This window comes from Mustelus asterias, chromosome 3 (assembly GCF_964213995.1).
Source record: "Mustelus asterias chromosome 3, sMusAst1.hap1.1, whole genome shotgun sequence".
Taxonomy (NCBI): domain Eukaryota; kingdom Metazoa; phylum Chordata; class Chondrichthyes; order Carcharhiniformes; family Triakidae; genus Mustelus; species Mustelus asterias.
The window spans coordinates 84965990-84992119 of record NC_135803.1 but is presented as its reverse complement, the minus strand read 5'-3'; positions in this window follow the sequence as shown (position 1 = coordinate 84992119).

Below are 26130 nucleotides of genomic sequence, written 5' to 3'. Positions count from 1 at the left end.
GGCTATCTGCAGTGCTTAGTTCTTAGTGCCTATTTATAGAATCCCTACAGTACGGAAGGAGGCCATTCAGCCCATTGAATCTGCACCGAACGTAATCCCACTCAGACCCTGTTCCCGTCACCCCTCATATTTACCCTGCTAATCCCCCTGATATTAGGGTCAATTTAGCATGGCTAATCAACCTAACCTGCACATCTTTGGACTGTGGGAGGAAACCCACTCAGACAAGGGGAGAATGTGCAAACTCCACACAGACAGTGACCTGAGTCCGGAATTGAACCCAGGTCCCTAGGTTTGTAAGGCAGCAGTGCTAACCACTGTGCCACCATGCCGCCCCTAAAAAAAATCATTTTCCATGTCACCCACAATACACAATTCCTCATCTGGGAGGGCTGATCAATTATCAGCTTTCAGATTTTTAGTGCATTCAAATTTCACCATTTGCCATGACAGGATTTGAATCCAGGACCCTAGATCTTGCCTGGTGCTCTAGATTACTAATCCAGTGACAAGGGCAGCACGGTAGCACAGTGGGTAGCACTGCTGCCTCACAGCTCCAGGGACCTGGGTTCGATTTCCGGCTTGGGTCATTGTGCGGAGTTTGCACGTTCTCCCTGTGTCTGTGTGGGTTTCCTCCGGGTGCGCTGGTTTCCTCCCACAGTCCAAAGATGTGTGGGTCAAGTGGATTAGTCATGCTAAATTGCCCCTTTGTGTCCCGGAATGTGTAGATTAGAGGGATTAGTGGGGTAAATGTGTGGGGTTGTGGGGATAGGGCCTGGGGTGGGACTATTGACACTGCAGACTCAATGGGTTGAATGGCTTCCTTCTGCACTGTAGGGATTCTATGAATACCACTACGCCACCACCTCCCTTGTACACTTTCTTTTTTTGTTTGATCTTCCCCTGTATTCTTCTAGACAACTGGGGGGGGGGGGGTCTAAATTTGGCAGTACCACTCTTATTTTTGGAGGAGACATGTCTACTTTGTACATTTAGGATTTTGCTTTTTAGTGCTTCCCACTGGTTTTCCAATGATTTATCCTTGTTATGAAGCGGAGGTTGATCATCCCTCTGAGCACTAACACCACAACTCCCAAAGAGGATTACCTCACCTCATAATCTGTAAAAAGTGTGTGTGAAGTGATGTGACCTGCTCTTCAGCAACTCCTAGTGGTTAAATACAAAATAAATCCCTGACACTGGCAGCACAGTCCCATAGTCTAAAGATGTGTGGGTTAGGTTGATTGGTCATGTAAAATTGCCCTTAGTATCAGGGGGATTAGCAGGGTAAATAGGTGGGGTTACGGGGAAAGGGCCTGGGTGGGGTGCACTATTGAGGTCAGTGCAGACTTGATGGGCCGAATGGCCTCCTTCTGTACTGTAGGGATTCTATGATTCTATGACACTCTAAAATTAACAAGTAACAATTTATTTATCTAACTAACAGTGAACAACTTTACTAAACTATTAACAAACCAAATAGAACAAGATTCTAATGGTATGCTATTCTAATAAATACAATTCTCACTCATTAACAAAATAATTTAGTTACTCTCTAAATAGCAACCAGGTTTTGTTCTTCTGGAATATTCTGGGCCTTCTCTGTTGATTCTTCTGTCTGGAACTTCTGTCTTTTTTCTTCTTTGTACCTTTCATATCTAGATGGTGCTTTGAGCTAAGAGCTGTGGCAGGTGGCAATTGCTCTCTCTTTTTTGTCCCATTGCCCTCTTTTATATCTGTGATGACATATCAATATTTCCCACAATAGGATTGGTCCTCAGATGTGAAAACCATCACATTTAAATTTAATAGGTTCTTGGTATCTAAATATCTGATTCAAGTTTATTGGCTGAATTTTTAAAAAATCAAAGCCTGTTGTCTTGGTAAAACTGCTGCTCGGCTTTTCAATACAAATGTTTCAGTTTGGGGCTCCCTTTGTACTTGCATTTGTTAACTCTCAAAGCATAGAAAAACACCACCTTTCTGAGCATTGTACTGCATTAAAGATGTAATATAAATGAATGTTGTTGTTGATGGGACCCATGCCAATATCCCACTGCCAAGGGCCCTGAAACTGGCATCTATAAGAATCAAAACTGAAATTCCAGTGGAGTGGGTTTTCAGACCAAAGTTTAACTGACAGAAAAAGATGCTAGAATTCAGGTCAATACATATTTCTGTGTTGAACTGACTGATATTGTGGGACTACTTCCCACCCCAAAGATTCATAACCCTCTGAATGAAGAAATTTTTCATCTCAGTCCTAAATAATCCCACCTGGACCTGGGACAGACCCCCCTATTTGCCTACTTTTAAGTTAAGTAAGATTATTTATTAGTCACAATTAGACTTACATTCACATTGCAATGAAGTTACTGTGAAAATCCCCGAGTCGCCACACTCCGGCACCTGTTCAGGTACACTGGGGGAGAATTTAGCATGGCCAATTCACTTAATCATAGAACATAGAACATTACAGCGCAGTACAGGCCCTTCGGCCCTCGATGTTGTGCTGACCAGTGAAACCAATCTAAAGCCTGTCTCACCTACACTGTTCCAATATCATCCATATGTTTATCCAATGACCATTTAAAGGCCCTTAATGTTGGCGAGTCCACTACTAACATAAGAACATAAGAAATAGGAGCAGGAGTAGGCCATCTAGCCCCTCAAGCCTGCTCCGCCATTCAATAAGATCATGGCTGATCTGATAGTGGGTTCAGTTCCACTTACCCGTCCGCTCCCCATAATCCTTAATTCCCTTAATGGTTAAAAATCTATCTATGACTTAAACACATTTAACGAGGTAGCCTCTACTGCTTCATTGGGTAGAGAATTCCAAAGATTTCTGGGAGAAGAAGTTCCTCCTCAACTCTGTCCTAAATTGACTCCCCTGTATTTTGAGGCTATGCCCCCTAGTTCTTGTTTCCATTGTAAGTGGAAATAACCTCGCTGCTTCTACCCTGTCTAGCCCCTTCATTATCTTATATGTCTCTATAAGATCTCCCCTCAACCTTCTAAACTCCAATGAGTACAGGCCCAGTCTACTCAATCTCTCCTCATAAGTTAACCCCTCATCTGCAGAATCAACCTGATGAACCTTCTCTGTACCCCCTCCAAAGCTAATATATCCTTTCTTAAATAAGGGGACAAAAATTGTACACAGTACTCTCGGTGCGGCCTCACCAGTACCCTGTACAGTTGCAGCATGACCTCCCTGCTTTTATACTCCATCCCTCTCATGATAAAGGCCAACATTCCATTTGCCTTCTTGATTACCTGCTGCACCTGCAAACTGAGTTTTTGTGATTCATGCACAAGGACCCCCAGGTCCCTCTGCATAGTAGCATGTTGTAATTTTTCACAGTTTAAATAATAGTCCATTTTACTATTATTCCTTCCAAAGTGGATAACCTCACATTTACCAACGTTATACTCCATCTGCCAGATCCTTGCCCACTCACTTAGCCTATCCAAATCTCTCTGCAGACTCTCTGTGTCCTCCATGAAATTTGCTTTCCCACTCATCTTTTTGTTACCCTACACTCGGTCCCCTCCTCCAAATCATCTATGTATATGGTAAATAGTTGAGGCCCCAGCACCGGTCCCTGTGGCACGCCACTAGTCACTGATTGCCAACCGGAAAAGCACCCATTTATTCCGACTCTCTGCTTTCTGTTAGATAGCCAATCCTCAATCCACGCTAACACTTTACCCCCAACTCCGTGTACCTTTATCTTATGCAGCAACCTTTTGTGAGGCACCTTATCGAATGCTTTCTGGAAATCTAAATACACCACATCCACTGGTTCCCCTCTGTCAACCGCACTCGTTATATCCTCAAATAATTCCAGTAAATTAGTCAAACATGACTTTCCCTTCATGAATCCATGCTGCGTCTGCTTGATTGAACCATTCTTTTCCAGGTGTCCTACTATTTCTTCTTTAATGATAGATTCCAGCATTTTCCCCAACTACTGCTGCAGGCAGGGCATTCCATGCCCTTACTACTCTCTGAGTGAAGAACCTACCTCTGACATCTGTCCTATATCTATCACCCCTCAATTTAAAGCTATGTCCCCCCGTGCTAGCTATCACCATCCGAGGATAAAGGCTCTCACTACCCACCCTATCTAATCCTCTGATCATCTTGTATGCCTCTATTAAGTTACCTCTTAACCTTCTTCTCTCTAATGAAAACAACCTCAAGTCCCTCGGCCTTTCCTCATAAGACCTTCCTACCATACCAGGCAACATCCTAGTAAATCTCCTCTGCACCCTGTGGTGAACCAAAGTTGTTACCACTATGAGTACTGAACCATAGATGGTCAGCACTATGGGTATTTGTAGATATGTTACTGTTGTCACTGTTGGGGTTAGGGTTGGGCTGTCCTACCTGTTGATATTGTTCTGTGGTACACTCCAGTTGGCTCCGCCTACCTGGAGAAGTATAAAGGTCACTGCACTGCCTGGTGACCCTTTAGTCTGGGATTGTATTGTATATAGTGTGCTCCATTCTTGTTAGTAATAAAAGCCTTGATTTCCCGGGTACAATCTAGCCTCCCGAGTGATTTAATCGCGCATCACACCCTTTCCAATGCTTCCACATCCTTCCTATAATGCGGCGACCAGAACTGTACGCAATACTCCAAGTGCGGCCGCACCAGAGTTTTGTACAGCTGCAACATGACCTCCTGGCTCCAAAACTCAATCCCTCTACCAATAAAAGCGAACACTCCGTACGCCTTCTTAACAACCCCATCAACCTGGGTGCCAACTTTCAGGGATCTATGCACATGGACACCGAGATCTCTCTGTTCATTCACACTACCAAGTATCTTACCATTAGCCCAGTACTCTGTAATCCTGTTACTCCTTCCAAAGTGAATCACCTCACACTTTTCCACATTAAACTCCATTTGCCACCTCTCAGCCCAGCTCTGCAGCTTATCTATGTCCCTCTGTAACCTGCAACAACCTTCCACACTGTCCACTAATCTGCACATCTTTGGACTGTGGGAGGAAACCGGAGCACCCGGAGGAAACCCACGTAGACACGGGGAGAGCATGCAAACTCTACACAGACAGTGACCCAAGCCGGGAATTGAACCCAGGTCCGTGGCACTGTGAGGCAGCAGTGCTAACCACTGTGCCACCCCTTAGGATACTCAACACTTCCTCCTTCGATATATTGACATATTGAAAAAGCATACTTTTTCTTCCTTATCTTAATTACTATCTCCCTTTTATCTGGGGAACTCTGGATTTGTTTATCCTACCTTTTCTTTTTCAGGGAACATACTTTGACGGTGTCTGGACCATTTCTATTTTGAAAGTAGTCCATTGTTCAGCTACAGATTTTCCTGCCAAATTTTCATTCCAGTCTAATCGGTCCAGCTCTGTTCTTGTCTTATTGAAATCAGTTCTCCCCCAGTTAATTATTTTTACTCCGGATTGCCTATGTTCATTATTTATTGTTAGGGACCAGACCAGAAACTTAAAGGTATGTTATGCAGTTAGCCCAGACCCCAAATTTTGCATTTGGTTTTGGCATTAGGGTGAGGATAAAGATGTTTCACTCCAGGTATGATTCAAGTGACCCACTAGGAAGCTTTTATCAAAACAAACTTTATTTAAGAACACAGTTAGAATATAACAAAATAATTAGTGTAACTTTTTACCAATCAAAATATTTAAACATGACAAAGTATAATTCTTAACAGCTAACTATTGCTATTGTTCCAATTTAAAGCAATATCCCCATAGACATACACACTTCTTCAGAATTAGTTAGCACAAAAGCCAAATATGCTCACGGGGTGCTAGATTTTCAGTCTTTTAACACTTCATAGAATAGAATCATAGAATCCCTACAGTGCAGAAGGAGGCCATTCGGCCCATCGAGTCTGCACTGACTCTCCGACAGAGCATCTTATCCAGGCCTATCCCTGTAACCCCGCCTATTTACTCCATTAATCCCCCCAACCTACACATCTTGGGATATTAAGGGGCAATTTAGTATGGCCAATTAACCTAACCTGCACATCTTTGGATTGTGGGAGAAAACTGGAGCATCCGGAGGAAACCCACGCAGACACAGGGCGAATGTGCAAACTCCACTCAGTAACCCAAGGCTGGAATTGAACCTGGGTCCCTGGCAGTGTGAGGCAGCATTGCTAACCACTGTGCCACCGTGTCACCCAAAGGATCCAGACAGCTGTTTCCAGATGAGGATATATCCTCAAATAGCAACTCTCAGAGAAAGAAACACTCTCATACAGCAGAGTCTCAAGAAAGAGACTTATCTCCTGGCAGATTTCAATCTCCAACTACTCTCAACTCCAAGCAGCATCTAAACAGCAACTAAGCTTGAATTCTCTGGGTAAGCCAAGCTCCACCCAGTCATATGACCCTACCTGTCAATCAACTTAATCAAGTCCTGTTCTGCAAAATCCCTGGGGAACACACACTAAAAATAACAGAACCCCCAGCACTGATCCTCCCAACACTCCACTATTCACAACCTGCCAACTTGAGAATGCTTCATTTATCTCTCTTTTGCTTCCTGTCCTTTCACCAATCCTTTCTCCAAACTAATATATTACCTCCAGTTCCATGAGGTTTTATCTTGTATTAACTTTTTGCATGGCACCTCATCAAATGCTTTTGGAGATTAAAGTATAATACTTCTGTTGATCCCCCTTTATCTACCTTATTAGTTACATCCTCAAAAAACAAATAGATTTGTCAAATACAATTTCACTTTTGTAAAACTATATTATTTCTATCTATTAATGCTATGATTTTCTAAGTCCATTGTGAAGACTTCCTTAATAATAGATTCCAACATTTACTCAATGTTAGGTGTCAGACTTACTGGTCTGTATTTCCTCGTTTATCCTCTCCCTCTCTTCCTGAATAACAATGTTGCATTTGCTAACTTCCAATCTGTTGGGGTTGTTGTTTTGTAATCTAGGGAATTTTGGAAAATCAAACTAGGTCACCCACCACCTCTGCAGCTATCTCTGTTAGAACTCTATGATGTAGACCATTAGGTCCTCGAGCTTTACTGGTTTTCAGGGTTGAGGTTTTAATTTTGGAAATTAAATGTGGTGGCGGGCATGTCTGGAATGGTAGGAACTCACACCTGATTCAGTACTTGGTAGGTCAGTAATTATACACAGGCGAGTATCAGGCTGCCATCAGCTGGTGGGCTCAAAGCTTCCTGCCCTATTTAAATGCCAGTCCAACACATATATCTCACTCTCTCCAACCCATCTGTTCTCATGAAACCGTGCAAGATGTTCTCAAGCCAGAAGCAGAAGACGGTATCTGGATTCAGTCACCAGCCCCTCAATGTCTTGATCTGAGAAGTCTATGCGCAAAATCATATCCTCTTCCTCAGGAATGGATCGAGGAAGCATACAATCTTCATCTTTCTGGCCTAGGAGGATAGTGCCCAGGCGGTCAGTGCACCTGAATTTCCATCCAGTGCAGGAAGTGGATGAATTATTTCATCTGTTCCACTCTCAGCTCCCTGCAATGTCAAACTCTCATCATGTACTCAAATGGTGATTTGCTTAACCGATCTCACAGCCATTAAGGGGGGGAACATATCAACATTCATACCCTCATAGACACTTTCACATCACCAACATCCCACCTGTCATGTTTCCCACACTCCATTCTCTGGCCCTTCTTGTGGGGGCTCACCACACACAGGTGAGATACATCTCACCCAACCTCTGCTTCATCCCTCTGATCACAGTCCTTTCTTTCATCTTCATAGAGGGCAAGCTGACAAGTGAGAGCAAGCCCAGAGCGGGGGACAGAATGCTGAGAACTTCACCCTTGTCAAGTTCGAGGACGCTGCAGCTGAGCTGGCTGCAGAAGATAGGGATCACTCCAGTGGGGAAGGGGAGATCAACCTCTCCCAACAATCTAGTATGTGTCAAGGCTCCATCATTTCAAACCCTGACAATCACAATAAGTCACACATTCTCTGATAAAGCTCCAGCTCATTCACTAGAACTCTACATTCTTTTCTAGACACCAGCAGATCAAGCTCAGGGAGCTCAATAGCAATCTGAGCCCCAAAGCATGTCCGAGGACGAGGAAGTTCACAAATATCCATCACAGCGCTTGCCCACATCCTCCACCAGTGCAGCGATATACACCTCATTGACGCACTGCTCTAGATTAGATTGGGGCTCACTTTCTGGAGAATACCTCACTGACATTCTCTGCAGCAGCCCAGGTGTCTGGCACTGAGGGCAGCTGGAGACCAGCCCCATGCTCAGTTCCAGTCAGATAATGTGTCTCTGGAAGCAGCTGTTGGTGCAGACTCAATGGGCTGAAGGGCCTCTTTTGCACTGTATGATTCTATTCTATTCTATGACTCAAAATTACTGTGAATGGTGTTCACACCATTTGATTTATTATTGTCACATGTATTGTTTCTTGCGTGCTATGCAGTCAAAACATAGAGTACATAGGGGAGAGTGAAGGATGTAATGTTACAGGCACAATATTTTACCAACATTGAGGAAGATATTATAGTCAAAGCACCAATTCACCAGATTCTCTATCACTTTCCTAAACTCCATCTTGTCATTGTTTGAGATCCAACTGATCAAGGTTGTGTCAGCAGCAAACTTGAAAATGGAGTTGGAACTGAATTTGCCACACAGTCATAAGTCAATAAGCATTTTAGTAAGGGGCTGAGGACACAGCCTTGCGGGGCACCCAGGCTACAAGATAAACAAACTGCCATTAACCCACCATTGGGAGAATTGCAAACTGTTTCCACACCAGTGGGTTTCTATCCTTTTGCTTGACACCAAAATCTCTGCTCCCACCCACCACGAACCTGCCGTGGCAGGTTGGGAGAATTTCATCCTTAGTTCCTTCAGCTTTTCCAGTGCTGTTTTTATACTGATTAATTAAAGCTTCTCACTTTTGGCATGCTCTATTTCTGGAATGTAATTTACTGTGAAGACAGCCACAGAATATTTGTTCAATCCGCTGCCATTTTCTCATTCCCCCTGATAATTTCTCCTATCAATGCTTCGAAGGGGCAGATTTTTAGCTACTATCATCTTTTTTGAATACTTGCAAAATCTCTTACTATCTGTTTTCGTATCAATTTTCAATTATCAATTTTTTGGCTGTCCTATGTTGGTTTTTAAAACATTCTGAATCTTTAGGTTTACTCATCCTCTTTGCAATATTATAAGCATATTTTAAAATCTAGTACAACCCTTAACTTCCCTAATCAGCCACAGGTGGATATTTCATCCTAAATCTTTGGTTTTTAATGAAACATATTTATTGAACATTTTGAATCATTACTTTAAAATGTTTCTTGCTGGTAATTTACCGTTACATCTTTTAGTCTATTCACTCAATCAACCTCAGCCAGTTCTCCCCTCATACCTATACAATTAGCTTTGTTTGAACTTAAATTGTGAATGTTGATCTTGATAAAGAATTCAAATAGATTATGATCATATTTTCAGAGGATCTTTTACCATGTGATCACTAATTAAGGTTGCTCCATGACAATACTTGATCTGAGATAGCTCCATTCCTAGTTGCAAATGGTATGTTGGCAAAAAGACATGGTCAGTTGTTCACACAAATAGGACACATATCATTGGAGATAGAAAGCTTCAATTCAGATTTTGTTTCGTTCAAGGCATGTTTGTATCACTGGCTGGGCCAACATTTATTTCCCATCCCGGAGGGCATTCTGTGGATCTGGAGTCACATGTAGTCCAGACCATGTGAGGACGACAGATTTCCTTCTCTAAAGGACATTAGTGAACCAGATGGGTTTTTACAACAATTGACAATGGTTTCATGGTCATCAATTAATTTTTAATTCCAGATTTTCATTGAATTCAAATTCCACCATCTGCCATGGTAGAATTTGAACTGGGTGATGTGTGATAAATCACACGGGAGGCTGGATGTACCCGGGAAATATTGCCAACAATAACGGAGCTACTATATACAATATACAATCCCAGACTAAAGGGTCACCAGGCAGAGCAGTGACCTTTATACCTCTCCCGGAAGGCGGAGCCAACTGGGGTGTACCATAGGACTATAGGTAGAACAGCCCAACCCTAACCCCAACAGTAACATATCTACAGACTCATAGTACTGGCCAAACCATGGCTCAGCACTCCTGGTGGCAACCAACAATGGTTCACCACAATCACCCCTCCTTTGAAAACAAAGGCCGGTGGGGCACAAAAAAAACAGAACAACTGTTCATCTGTCTACAAGTTCAAACGGTTTGGGGGACCGCACCGTCGCTGCGACCTCCTCAACACCGGCGATGACGCCGGTTCAGGCAATCGCAGTGACCTTCTCTCCAAGGCGGTGTCCAGTGACTCCTCCAGTTCCTCACGGGCCGGTAGACCACGAGGTGGTGACAACCCGCTGGACTCGAGCACGCCTCGAGGTGGCGACAATCTCCTGGACTCAGGCAAGCTGTACACGGGAGTAAGAGGGTTAAGTGGAGGTCCCGATACTGCCCGCGCCATGTCAGGAGGGGAGATAATGGTCGGGGGGTCCCTAACTGGGGGTGTGGGAGCGACTGGGGCTTCCAAGCCCCCTGCTGGTGCCAGATCTCAAATCGAGACCGTGTCCTCTCGCCCGTCAGGATATGCCACATAGGCATACTGAGGGTTGGCGTGGAGGAGATGGACCTGTTCAACCAAAGGGTCGGACTTGTGGGTCCTAACATGCCGCCGCAGGAGGACAGGTCCTGCGTACGTCAACCAAGACGGTAATGAGGTCCCAGAGGAAGACTTCCTAGGGAATGAAAACATTCTCTCATGAAGTGTAGCGTTGGTTGCCGTACACAGGAGTGAGCGTATGGAGTGGAGCGCATCAGGGAGTACCTCTTGCCAACGGGAGACTGGAAGACCTTTAGACCTCAACGCCAGTAAGACAGCCTTCCAGACTGTAGCATTCTCTCGTTCAACCTGTCCGTTACCCCTTGGGTTGTAGCTCGTGGTTCTACTAGAGGCAATCCCATATGAGAGCAGGTATTGCCTCAAGTCGTCGCTCATGAACGACGAGCCCCTATCGCTGTGGATATAACAGGGGTAACCGAACAGGGTGAAAAGATCCCGTAATGCCTTGATAACCGTGGCAGCGGTCATATCAGAACAGGGAATGACAAAAGGGAATCGTGAGTACTCATCAATCACATTGAGGAAGTACACGTTCCGATCTGTCGAGGGAAGGGGCCCCTTGAAGTCCACACTCAGTCGTTCGAAAGGACGAGTGGCCTTAATGAGGTGTGCCCTGTCAGTCGGTAGAAGTGCGGTTTGCATTCCGCGCATACCTGGAAGCTTCTGGTTATGGACCTGACATCCGAGTAGGGTAGATTCCGGGCCTTTATAAAATGGAAGAGCCGAGTGACCCCCGGATGGCAGAGGTCATTGTGGAGAGCCTGTAATCGATTCTCCTGCACACTAGCGCATGTTCCACGCGACAGGGCGTCCGAGGGCTCGTTGAGCTTCCCTGGACGGTACATGATATCATAATTGTAGGTGGAGAGTTCGATTCTCCACCTCAAGATTTTATCATTCTTGATCTTACCCCGTAACGTGTTGAACATGAACGCCACGGACCGCTGGTCCGTGAGCAGAGTGAACCGTTTCCCCCCAAGTAATGGCGCCAATGCCGAACGGCCTCCACAATGGCCTGGGCCTCTTTTTCCACCGCAGAATGCCGAATTTCAGGGCCTTGGAGGGTGCGAGAGAAAAAGGCGACGGGCCTGCCCGCCTGGTTAAGTGTGGCGGCCAGGGCGAAATCAGATGCATCACTCTCCACCTGGAAGGGGATGGACTCATCAATAGCGTGCATCGTGGCTTTCGCGATGTCGGCTTTTATTCCTGCAAAGGCTAAGCGAGCCTCTGTTGTTAGGGGAAAGGAGGTAGACTTGATGAGCGGACGGGCTTTGTCCGCGTAATTGGGAACCCACTGTGCATAGTATGAGAAGAAGCCTAAGCATCTTCTCAGTGCTTTGATGCTAGTGGGTAGGGGGAGTTCGAGGAGGGGACGCATACGGTCTGGATCAGGGCCAAGGACCCCGTTTTCCACCACGTATCCGAGGATAGCTAGGCGGCGCGTGCGAAATACACACTTCTCCCTGTTGTAGGTCAGATTCAGGCGAGATGCAGTGCGTAAGAATCTAAGAAGGTTGGCATCGTGGTCCTGCTGGTCATGGCCGCAGATGGTGACGTTATCCAGGTATGGGAAGGTAGCCCGCAGCCTGTTCTGGTCCACCATTCGGTCCATAGCACGCTGGAAGACCGAGATCCCATTCGTGACACCAAAGGGAACCCTTAAAAAGTGGTATAGACGACCATCCGCCTCAAAGGCCGTGTATTGTCGGTCCTCTGGGCGAATGGGGAGCTGGTGGTAAGCAGACTTCAAGTTGATGGTGGAGAACACCCGGTACTGCGCAATCTGATTGACCATGTCAGATATGCACGGGAGGGGATACGCATCCAGCTGCGTGTATCTGTTAATGGTCTGACTATAGTCTATGACCATCTGGGGTTTGTTCCCATTCTTAACCACCACGACTTGCGCTGTCCATGGACTAGCGCTAGGTTGGATGATCCCTTCCTTGAGGAGCCACTGAACTTCAGATCGAATGAAGATCCGATCCTCAGCGCTGTAACGCCTGCTCTTTGTTGCGATGGGCTTGCAGCCTGGCACGAGATTCTGGAATAGGGAGGGTGTGGTAATCCTGAGCGTCGAGAGACTACATGTGGAGCGCGTTGGGCAATTTAGAGGCTGCAGAGCTCCCACTGAAAGCGGAGGGAGTGGCCCATCGTACTGCAGGGTTACACTCTTCAGGTGGACCATAAAATCTAGTCCTAGGAGTATCGGCGCGCAAAGGTGCGGTAACACAAGGAGCCTGAAGTTCTCGTAAACCGTGCCCTGCACCATCAGATTGACCACGCAGCTCCCTAGCACGGTGACAGACCGGGAATGTCCCTTCTTGCCACAGGCGGAGCACAATACCGCTTTAGCTGGACATTGCTGCCGAGGGTGTTTCACCCCCCCCCCCCACAGAAGTAACACCGTGGGCCACCTGGGGCTGCTGCCGTCGTCAGGTCCGAGGCTGGAAACGCAATTGCGCAGTTTTTCGAACCCGCTGAATAAAGTGGAGTCTGCGGCTGCACCTGCCACAATGTCCCCACACGGTCGTCGGGGTACATCTCTAGACTTTTGGAGGCCGTTTCTAGAGCGTCAGCTAATTCTACGGTTTTAGTGAGGTCGAGGTTACCTTGCTCCAGCAGCCGAAGGCGGATGTACGACGAGCCGATTCCCGCCACGAACGCATCTCGAACTAGGTCGCTCATATACTGGGCTGCCGACACTGGCTTGCAGTTGCAGGCTCTGGCTAGCTGCTGAAGTTCACACAGGTACTGTTCCGTCGTTTCGCCGGCCTGCCGCCGTCGAGTGGCTAGAAGGTGTCGAGCATGGATCTCATTCGGCGGTTTGTTGTATCACTTTTTGAGAAGCTCGATGGCCCCTTTGTAGTCTTGGGCCTCACAGATCGCTAAGTATACAGCGTCGCTTACCCTCGCGTGGAGGACCCGGAGTCTGTCGGCGTCGTCGGTGACCGCTGCGGAGGCGTCGAGGTAATCTTGGAAACACTTCAACCAATGGTCGAAAGTGTTCAATGCTCCCGCCGCACGTGGATCCAACGTAAGCCGTTCGGGTTTCAGTATTGCTCCATGGTTTTCTTTTGTTTTTCAAAAAAAATTTCTTGTTGGCAATAAAATTGATGCGCGATAAATCACACGGGAGGCTGGATGTACCCGGGAAATAAAGGCTTTTATTGCCAACAATAACGGAGCTACTATATACAGTATACAATCCCAGACTAAAGGGTCACCAGGCAGAGCAGTGACCTTTATACCTCTCCCGGAAGGCGGAGCCAGCTGGGGTGTTCCATAGTACTATATTAACAGGTAGAACAGCCCAACCCTAACCCCAACAGTAACATATATACAGACTCATTGTGCTGGCCAAACCATGGCTCAGCACTCCTGGTGGTAACCAACAATGGTTCACCACACTGGGTCTCCAGACCATTACCCTGGGTCTCTGGATTACTAGTCCAGTGACAATACCATGATGCCACTGCCTCTCCAAAACCAAAGATACTATTAATAGATGAAAAAATAAATATTGACAAACTTAATGTTTCAGTGAAATTTATCTACACAAATGATTTGTTTCTATTTATGCAATGCCAAGAAATTCTGGAGCTGAACTGTGCAGAGGAGAATGAAAGTTGTTCTGTAACAAAACAGATCCTGTTGTTTATTCCAGACTCTGTTCACCAGATGTCAGGAAATTTAAGGCTTAAAATGATCAGTCTGGACTTTAGCCTGTAGTGGAGTTCTGCCAGCTCCACCAAATTCCTGCCCACAGCTTGGAAGACTCAGGGAAGGAAATTTGTTTCAAAGTCACAGTCAATGAAAGCACTTAGATGTATTGGAGAATTGGGAGCGATTGGTCACCGTGAGAATGTCCAATCACACGGCGAGTTCTTGATTGTGTGGTGGGTGTATGGATGTTGGTCAGTCCCCGATGGTGACAGCAGGGCAACAGAGACTTAATTGTAGGGGAAAAATCTGATTGTTGAGTAGGGATGTCTGGTGCTGGTCAGGGGGATAAGACTCAGTGGTGAGGTTGGGGAAGCAGGTGGTGGTATGTGGAAGACCAAATAGTGGTTGGAGGAATCTGATGGTGATCTTGTGTCTGAAAAGACAAGTGAAAGCCTGTGATACAGTAGAGGAAAAGAGAGATCTGATTTAGAATAAAAACAATCAAAGCCTCTGAAAATCAATCCATTTCAATGTTAAAGGACAAACGGACAAATCACCGGGTCAGGGTAGCTCATTGGGGCTGGAGTAAATGCTCCTGGTGCACAAAGAGTACTGCAGAATGACCTTCTCACCTCCTTGCAGTTCGCAGGTTTCTCAATTTGAAACATGGTTGAAATGAGCCAAGAACAGAATGACTGCCAAAGCGAAGTCAAGCAGCCTCGTTATAATATTCAAATGACCAACTCACTTCCTCCAAGTAAATTGGTCGCCTGACTATAATAGAAACAGAAGGGGCAGGTTCGAGGCAGACTGAGTTCCTGTTTCTGATTTTCTATATTGAACAACCTCTGACACAACCCCAACCAGTTTGTGGCAGTTAAGATTCAGCCCATAAAATCATACAGTACAGGAGACCATTTGGCTTATTGCTGCACATAGATTAACGGAGATCACTCTAAAATTATTATCCAATTTCCTTTTGGAAGGTCTGATTGAATCTGCTTCCAATTATCTTTCAGGCAGCGCCTTTCAGTTCACAACTCGCTGAATTAAAAAATATGCCATTTCTGCTTCTTTTGCCAATCCTCTGCTTATATCCTCCAACTATTGACCATTGAAAATAGTTTCTTCTGTTTACTCTATCAAACCCAATCCTTTGTGATTATCAAACCTCCTTTTAACCTTCTCTTCTCACTTTTTCCCATTTTTCCAGTCTCCTCACAAAAGTTGGGTGGGAGGGATGCAGAGATCCTTCAGTGTGGTTTGGACAAGTTGAGTGAGTGGGCAAACGATTGGCAGATGCAGCATAACTTGGATAAATGTGAGGTTTGGTAACAAAAACGTGAAGATAGATTACTACTTGAATGGCCATAAATTAGGAGAGGGGAATGTGCATCGAGACCTGGGTGTCCTTGTACACCAGTCACTGAAGAAAGTAGGCAGGTGTAACAGGCAGTTAAAAAGGCAAATGATATGTTGGCCTTCAGAGCGAGAGGATTCAAGTACAGGAACAGGGAAATCTTGATGCAATTATACAGGATCTTGGTGAGACCACACTTGGAATATTGTGTGCAGTTTTGGTCTCCTTATCTGAGGAAATATGTTCTTGCTTTAGAGGGAGTGCAGAGAAGGTTTACCAGACTGATTCCTGGGATGGAAGGACTGATGTATGAGGAGAGATCTCCTTTAAACCTTGCACCTTAAACCTATGCCCCCTAGTAATTGACTCTTTCACTCTGGGAAAAAGCTTCTGACTATCCACTCTGTCCATGCCCCACATAATCTTGTAGACTTCTATCAGGTCGCCCCTCAACCTCTGTCGTTCCAGTGAGAACAAACCAAGTTTCTCCAACCTCTCCTCATAGCTAATGCCCTCTATATCAGGCAACATCCTGGTAATTTTTTCTGTACCCTCTCCAAAGCCTCCACATCTTTCTGGTAGTGTTGAACACCAGAATTGAACACTATATTCCAAGCACGGCGAAACTAAGGTTCTTTAAAGCTGCAACATGACTTGTCAATTTTTAAACTCAATGCCCCAGCCGATGAAGACAAGCATGCCGTATGCCTTCTTGACTACCTTCTCCACCTGCGTTGCCAGTTTCAGTGGCCTGTGTACCTGTACACCCAGATCCCTCTGCCTATCAATACTCTTAAGGGTTCTGCCATTTACTGTATATTTCCTACTGCATTAGACCTTCCAAAATGCATTATCTCACAATTGTCCAAATTAAACTCCATATGCCATCTCTCCACCCTAGCCTCCAATCAATCTATATCCTGCTGTATCTTCTGATGGTCCTCATCGCTACCCGCAAATCCACTAACCTTTGTATCATCCGCAAACTTACTGATCAAACCAGTTAGATTTTTCTCCACATCATTTATATATATATATATTACAACGGCAAAGGTCCCAGTTCTGATCCCTGAGGAATGCCACTTGGCACAGCCCTCCATTCAGAAAAGTGGTTTGAATATATATTGCTGAAAAAAAAATATAATTGAAACCTAGATAATAGGAGTAGTCGGCCATTTGGCCCTTCGAGTCAGCTCTGTGATTCAATATGATCATGGTTGATCCTCAATCTCAACACCATACTCTTGCACTCTCCCCATACCCATTGACACCTTTAGAGTCTATAGATATCTATCAGTTTCCTTCTTAAATATAATCAGTGATTTGTCCTCCACAGCCTTCAGTGGTAAAGAATTCTATAGGTTCACCACCATCTGAGTGAAGTGGTTTCTCCTCATCTCAGTCCTAAATGCCCTATCTCATATCCTGAGACTGCAACCCGTTGTTCTCAGTCAATCAGCCAGATGGAACAACATTCCTACATCCAGTCTGTCCAGCCCTGTCAGAATTTTATATATTTCAATGAGATCACCTCTCATTCTTTTAAATTCCAGTGAATTCAGACCAGTCAACCCAATCTCTCCTCATACAACAATCCTGCCATCCCAGGAATCAGCCTGGTGAACCTTTGTATATCCTTTCTTAGGTAGGGGGCTCAAAATGGCACAAAAGGCCCTGTAAAGCTGCAGTAAGATGTAGATTCCCTACAATGTAGAAGGAGGCCATTTGGCCCATCAAGCCTGCACCGACAACAATCCCATCCAGGCCCTATCCCAGTAACCCATGTATTTACCCGACAAAAAGGGGCTGCACGGAGCACAGTGGTTAGCACTGCTGCTTCACAGCTCCAGGGACCTGGGTTCGATTCCCGGCTTGGGTCACTGTCTGTGTGGAGTTTGCACATTCTCCTCATGTCTGCGTGGGTTTCCTCCGGGTGCTCCGGTTTCCTCCCACAGTCCAAAGATGTGCGGGTTAGGTTGATTGGCCATGCTAAAATTGCCCCTTAGTGTCCTGGGATGTGTAGATTAGAGGGATTAGCAGGGTAAAATATGTAGGGATATGGGGGTAGGGCCTGGGTGGGATTGTGGTCAGTGCAGACTCGATGGGCGAATGGCCTCTTTCTGTACTGTAGGGTTTCTATGATTCTATGATAATTTATCATGGCCAATCCACCTAACCTGCACATCTTTGGACAGAGAGGAAACCAGAGCACCTGGCAGAAATCCATGCAGACACGGGGAGAATGTGCAAACTCCACACAGACAGAATTGGCATGATGGCACAGTGGTTAGCACTGCTGCCTCACAGCGCCTGGGTCCTGGGTTCAATTCTGGTCCTGGGTGATGTGTGTGTAGAGTTTTTTTGTTCTTCCTGTGTCTGCATGGGTTTCCACCCACAGTCTAAAGCTGTGCAAGTTGGGTGGATGGGCCATGCTAAATTATCCCTTAGTGTCTTAGATAATCTTGGATATGTAGATTATGTGGATTGGCCATGGTAAATGCACGGGATTATGGATATAGTTGGTGAAGTGCCTGGGTGGGATACTCTTTGGAGAGTCGGTGCAGACTTGATGGGCCAATGGCTTCCTTCTGCACTGTAGGGATTCTTCTTTAAATTCCCTTTCAGAAATCCATGTTGACTTTATCTAATAACATTGTTATTTTCTAAGTTTCCTGTTATCACATCCTCTTTCATAGATTCTAGCATTTTGCCTACTACTTTTTGCAAGTTTTTGGAAGCTTTCTATCTGGATCTCATTGAGACAGAAGAATACTAACTTTCAAAGGAAAGAACAAGTTATACTCTTCGATAAAAGGTGTGCTGATTGGTTGGCAAGTCATCCTTTGAGAGTGTACTATAAAAAACCTCTGAGCAAAGGTTTACAAGAATGTTTCCAGGGATTAGAAACTTCAGTTATGAGGATAAATTGGAAAGGTTGAGTCTGTTGTCCTTGGAGAGAAGAAGGCTAAGAGGAGATTTGATAGAGATGTTTAAAATCATGAGGGGGCTGGACAGAATAGATAGGGAGAAACTGGTCCTGCTCATAAAAGAATCAATATCAAGAGGGCACAATTTAAAGTGATTTGCAAAAGAAGCAAATGTGATGTGAGAAATACTTTTACACACAGTGAGTGGTTTGGGTCTGGAATGCACTGCCTGGAAATGTGGTGGAGGTAGATTCAATCGAGGTATTCATGTTTGAACTTTGCATCAATAGCTTTGATGGAGACACTTGAGGAAGTACACATAAACAGACACCCTGTTCTGCATCAGAAACCCCAGCTAATTTTAATTCTATCTCCAATATTTATTTTAAGAGAGATTTATTTTTCCAAATCCTGTCTCATGAGTTAACCTTTTGAAGTCCTATAAAAACAGTGGCCCATTGAAGTGACTCTTTTATTTACATTTGGTGAGACCAGTGAGTGTAATCACATTCATCCTGTAATGTCAGAACATTGCAAGTCTCTACACAATATTAGTAACTCAACCAGTCTTCACATTTTTGCTTTGAATTATGTTACCTGCTTACAGTAAATATTTTCCCACAAAATAAATATTTGCATTTACTATCAGTATGTGTGTGCATCCACCCTTTGCCATTTCTGCGAAACAGGTTAAACGGACATAGCTTTCATCACATGTTACCCTCCCTACAATCACTTTTTTTCAAAATCTCTTCTAAAATTTTGAAAGAGTCAATACCATACCTGCATAATCCAGGCTGATACTTAAATGCAGTACTGAGCGAGTTCTGCACTGTCTTTCTGATGAGGCATTAAACTTCCAAAGCTCCAGGATTCTCCAGAATCTTCAGGAATTGGAAATTAATCCCTTGGACACAGCTACATACAAACCTGGAGAAAAACCAAACATTTTAAATATAACTTTCCTTGTTTTTTTTATTAGTTTAAAAAATATTGAAAACTAGGAAAAATTATTTGAGTGCGTTTAGAAGTGGGGTTGTTGGTGGAAGATCATGTGATAAAGCTGTTGGAAATATGTCAGAGAGTTGGTAACTGAGCTAAAGTCTGTCACTCACATGGGGCCAAATGATCCTTGTAGACTGAGTGGTCACATGAGAACGGTGATGACACGGCTACAAAAGAGGTCACATGGCGGGAGCACAGGAGGTTTCCCTGGGAGCACGTGAGTTATCCCTGGGATCTGGGGCAGTTACAAGTACTTTATGTAGTTGTTGAGCTCAGGAATAAACTCTTGGTTGGAAGTCCTTGATGTCAGTGATTTGAGGAACCCATGACTTTCTACATGGTGTCAGGGTTTTCAGTTTGGCACAAGGACTTTGCTGCATTGACCCACTGATTTCTGATGAAAATTATTGTGGACAGTTGGAAAAAGTTCCAGAAGTCGCATTTTTGCTGTGTTGCTGCACTTTGACAAGTTGAGAAAGGTACAAGCTTTCACCCTATTAAACCTCATTGGCGCCAAAGCTGTCAAAAAAAATTCAAGTTGATTATTTTCCAGATAGAGGAGGAAACAACAACGCAGAAATAATCCTGAAAAAATTCAAGAACATCCTTCTCCCTGCAATAAGCCTAATCCTTGGTAGACATGCATTTGCTTCAATGAACCAAAGAGCAGATGAATCAATACAATCCTGAACAGCCATCCTAAAAATATTGGCAAAGAAGTGTGTGTTCGGGACTCTCATTGAAGGGATTGAGTAGTTTGTGCAATTCATTGCGATTTGGTCTGCAAGCAGCTGCCTCAAGAAAAATACTTGATGTTACAAGCAGTCATCAATATCGGTATGTTCAACAAACAATCAAAACCAAAGCAGAGATTTTAGGTGGGAAACTGAGGTATGCACAGTATAGGAGCGTCCAGCTCCAACTGCAGCAGAAAGCACCTACTGAACAGAACAGCTTGTTTTGTGTAGAGTAAAAAATGCAACAAATGCAGGAAATGGAAACACTTTGCTAAATGCTGCAGATCTAAACCATAGCAGCCATCCTTTGCCACCAGCAACATTGCAGTGGTTTGACCTCCAAGGGTAGGAGTATCAGTAAAGTGAATGGAGTTCAACCAAAGCAGAGAGGCTAGAACCTCCAACAACATTCTATTGTGACAGTGTTGACAATGTCACAGGAGATGGTGAGATCTTCACTCATTGTTCCACAGGAGCAGGCTGAGGGAAGTAGGCCCAGGAGCAGCCTGGAGAAGGTTTAAAAAGGGCTTACCTTGGAGGTTTCAGCCTCATTGTTCCACAGGAGCAGGCTGAGGGTAAGAAAGATTGTGTCTGCATTTTATTTATTTATTTATTTTTCAGTTAAATTTGGCTTAAAAATCAGAGGTTTTTTTCAAAACAGGGAGTAGGCCCAGGAGCAGCCTGGGGAAGGTTTTTTGGAGGGTTTAAAAGCAGGCCGCACTTTTGAGCGGGCAGAGTCTGGAGCGGGCAGCAGAGTGAGCAGGGAGCAGAGTGTGAGCTGTAAGGGCTTTGGCTCACAGGGCTTCGGCGAAGGCGAGGAAGGTTGTTTGCTTGTCTTCTGTTACACCCCCTTTTTTTGTTTTATCTCCCAAAAACTAAAAAGGACATGGCTGGTATGAGTGGGAGGCCAGTATACTGCATTCGGTGTGGGATGTGGGAGTTCCTGGAGACAACTTGCCTCCCAGAAGTCCATATCTGTGCCAGATGTGTGGAACTGCAACTCCTGAAGGATCGTGTAAGGGAGCTGGAGCTGAGGCTCGATGAACTCAGTTTAGTTAGGGAAAATGAGAGATTAATAGATAAAAGTTATAGTCAGGTAGTGACACCAGGGTCTCGGAAGGAAGACACGTGGGTCACAGTTAGGAGGGGTAATAGTCAGAAGGGTGATGTGCCAGAAAGTACCCCAGTGGCAGTCTCCCATAAAAGAAAGGGATGGGCAACAGATGGGAGAAGGGAAGAGAGTGAGCAGTCTGTGGAGGGATCCCCTGTGGTTGTCCCCCTCCAAAATAGGTATATTGTTTTGGATTCTGTGGAGGGGGATGACCCTCCAGGGGTAAGCCACGAGGACCAGATCGCCTCCACGGAGACAGGCTCAGGGGTCCGGAAGGGAAAGAAGGGGTTTAGGAGAGCGATAGTTGTGGGGGACGCAATGGTTAGAGGCACGGACTGGCGGTTCTGTGGGAGTGAACGAGAATCCAGGATGGTAGTCTGCCTCCCTGGTGCCGGGGTACTGGGTGTCTCCGAGAGGATAGGAAGCATATTTAAAAAGGAAGGTAGTCAAACGGATGTGATTATACACATTGGTGAAAATGATGTAGGTAGGAAGAGCAGGGGGGTCATACGAGAGAAATTCAGGGAGTTGGGTGCTAGGCTAAAAAGTAAGACCTCCAGTGTAGCAATCTCTGGACTGCTCCCGGTGCCTAGTGCAAGTGAGGCTCGGAACAGGGAGATTCTACAGTTGAACGCGTGGCTAAAGGACTGGTGCAAGAGGGAGGGTTTTAAATTCATAGATAACTGGGAAATCTTCAAGTCAGGATGGCAACTGTACAGAAAGGATGGGTTACACCTTAACTGGAAGGGAGCAAATATCCTGGCTGGGAGTTTTGCTAGAGTGTTTCGGCAGGATTTAAACTAGTGTGGCAGGGGGGTGGGGAACAAAACAATAGGTCAGTAAATACTGAGGCTGGGGTTGAGCTGGGGGCCAGGGCAAGGCTAGCTAAGAAGAGGAGCACTCTGGAGGAGGATGACCTGAGTGGGCCTGGAGGTCTGGAGTGTATCTGCTTCAATGCGAGGAGCGTAACGGGTAAAACAGACGAACTTAGGGCCTTAATGCTTATGCGGAATTTGGATGTGGTTGCGGTGACGGAAACTTGGTTAAAAGGACAGGACTGGCAGCTGAATATTCCGGGGTATAAGTGTTTTAGGCGAGACAGAGGAGGGGCTAAAAAAGGTGGGGGAGTAGCGATATTAGTTAAGGAGCATATTACCGCGGTGCAGAGGGTAGACAACTTAGAAGGGTCATGTACTGAGTCGCTGTGGGTGGAACTCAGAAACAGGAAGGGTGCAGTCACTATGCTGGGGGTGTACTACAGACCACCCAACAGCCCACGGGAAGTGGAGGAAAGGATATGTCAGGAGATTCTGGATAGGTGCAGAAAAAATAGGGTTGTTGTAGTGGGGGACTTTAATTTCCCTGGCACAGACTGGAAAGTGCTGAGAGCTGGGGGTCCGGACGGGGAGGAATTTGTAAAATGCGTACTGGAAGGTTCTTTGGAACAGTATGTAGATAGCCCGACTAGAGAGGGGGCTATACTGGACCTAGTTCTGGGAAATGAGCCCGGTCAGGTCGTCAAAGTTTCGGTAGGGGAACATGTGGCAAATAGTGACCACAACTCTGTTAACTTTAGGATAGTAATGGACAAGGATGAGTGCTGTCCTACGGGCAGGGTGCTAAATTGGGGAAGGCTAACTATAGCCGGATTAGGCAGGAATTGGTGGATGTTGATTGGGAGAGGATGTTCGAGGGTAAGTCCGCGTCTGGCATGTGGGAGTCTTTTAAGGAACTATTGATAAGGCTGCAGGATAGGCATGTGCCTGTAAAAAGGAAAGATAGGAAAGGTAGGATTCGAGAGCCGTGGATAACCAGGGAAATTGAGGAACTGATTAAAATGAAAAGGGAGGCGTACGTTAAGTCCAGGCAACTGAAAACAGATGGAGCTCTGGAGGAATACAGAGAGAGTAGGAAAGAACTCAAACGGGGAGTTAGAAGGGCAAAAAGAGGTCACGAAATGTTCTTGGCAGGCAGGATTAAGGAGAATCCTAAGGCATTCTATTCATACGTTAGGAACAAAAGAGTTGTCAGGGAGAAAATCGGACCTCTCAGGGACAAAGGAGGGGAATTATGCTTAGAACCCAAGGGAATAGGGGAGATCCTAAATGAATACTTTGCATCGGTATTCATGAAGGAGAGGGGCATGTTAACCGGGAGTGTCTCGGAGGGAGGTGTTGACCCATTAGAGAAAATCTCCATTACGAGAGATGAAGTGTTAGGTTTTTTAGGGAACATTAAAACTGACAAAGCCCCAGGGCCTGATGGCATCTATCCTCGACTGCTCAGGGAGACGAGACATGAAATTGCTGGGCCTCTGACGGAAATCTTTGTCGCTTCTTTGGACACGGGTGAGGTCCCTGAGGATTGGAGGATAGCGAATGTGGTCCTGTTGTTTAAGAAGGGTAGCAGGGATAACCCAGGAAATTATAGGCCGGTGAGCTTGACGTCCGTGGTAGGGAAGTTGTTGGAGAGGATTCTTAGAGACAGGATGTCTGTGCATTTAATAGAACATAGAACATAGAAAGCCACAGCACAAACAGGCCCTTCGGCCCACAAGTTGCGCCGATCACATCCCCACCTCTAGGCCTATCTATAGCCCTCAATCCCATTAAATCCCATGTACTCATCCAGAAGTCTCTTAAAAGACCCCAACGAGTTTGCCTCCACCACCACCGACGTCAGCCGATTCCACTCACCCACCACCCTCTGAGTGAAAAACTTACCCCTGACATCTCCTCTGTACCTACCCCCCAGCACCTTAAACCTGTGTCCTCTCGTAGCAACCATTTCAGCCCTTGGAAATAGCCTCTGAGAGTCTACCCTATCCAGACCTCTCAACATCTTGTAAACCTCTATCAGGTCACCTCTCATCCTTCGTCTCTCCAGGGAGAAGAGACCAAGCTCCCTCAACCTATCCTCATAAGGCATGCCCCCCAATCCAGGCAACATCCTTGTAAATCTCCTCTGCACCCTTTCAATGGCTTCAACATCTTTCCTGTAATGAGGTGACCAGAACTGCGTGCAGTACTCCAAGTGGGGTCTAACCAGGGTCCTATAAAGCTGCAGCATTATCTCCCGACTCCTAAACTCAATCCCTCGATTAATGAAGGCCAGTACGCCGTACGCCTTCTTGACCGCATCCTCCACCTGCGAGGCCGATTTAAGAGTCCTATGGACCCGGACCCCAAGGTCCTTCTGATCCTCTACACTGCTAAGAATGGTACCCTTCATATTATATTGCTGCTTCATCCCATTGGATCTGCCAAAATGGATCACCACACACTTATCCGGGTTGAAGTCCATCTGCCACTTCTCCGCCCAGTCTTGCATTCTATCTATGTCTCGCTGCAACTTCTGACATCCCTCCAAACTATCCACAACACCACCTACCTTGGTGTCGTCAGCAAACTTACCAACCCATCCCTCCACTTCCTCATCCAGGTCATTTATGAAAATGACAAACAGCAAGGGTCCCAGAACAGATCCCTGGGGCACTCCACTGGTCACTGACCTCCATGCAGAGAAAGACCCCTCCACAGCCACTCTCTGCCTTCTGCAGGCAAGCCAGTTCTGGATCCACAAGGCAACAGCCCCTTGGATCCCATGCCCTCTCACTTTCTCAAGAAGTCTTGCATGGGGGACCTTATCGAACGCCTTGCTGAAGTCCATATAGACCACATCCACCGCTCTTCCTTCGTCAATGTGTTTGGTCACATTTTCAAAGAACTCAACCAGGCTCGTAAGGCACGACCTGCCCTTGACAAAGCTGTGCTGACTACTTTTGATCATACTAAACTTCTCTAGATGATCATAAATCCTGTCTCTCAGGATCCTCTCCATCAACTTACCAACCACTGAGGTTAGACTCACCGGTCGGTAATTTCCCGGGCTGTCCCTGTTCCCTTTCTTGAATATAGGGACCACATCTGCAATTCTCCAATCCTCCGGAACCTCTCCCATCTCCATCGACGATGCAAAGATCATCGCCAAAGGCTCCGCAATCTCCTCCCTCGCCTCCCACAGTAACCTGGGGTACATCCCATCCGGTCCCGGCGACTTACCAACCTTGATGCCATTCAATAGTTCCAACACATCCTCTTTCTTTATGTCCACATGCTCGATCCTTTCTGTCCACCGCAAACCAGCAGTACAACCACCCAGATCCCTTTCCACCGTGAATACCGAGGTAAAGTATTCATTAAGCAGCTCCGCCATTTCTAACGGTTCCGCACAAACTTTTCTCCCTTCACCTTTTAAGGGTCCTATGCCTTCACATCTCATCCTTTTACTCTTGACATATTTGTAGAAAGCCTTGGGATTCTCCTTAATCTTACCCGCCAAGGCCTTCTCATGACCCCTTCTCGCTCTCCTAATTTCCTTCTTAAGCTCCTTCCTACATCCCGTATACTCCTCTAAATCCTTAACACCTCCTAGCTCTCTGAACCTTCTGTACGCCTCTCTTTTCTTATTCACCAGGTTCATCACAACCTTCGTGCACCACGGTTCCCGTACCCTACCAACACCCCCCTGTCTCATCGGAACGTTGTCATGCAGAGCTCCAGACAAACATTCCTTGAAAATCCTCCACTTTCCTTCGGTACTTTTCCCCAAGAAT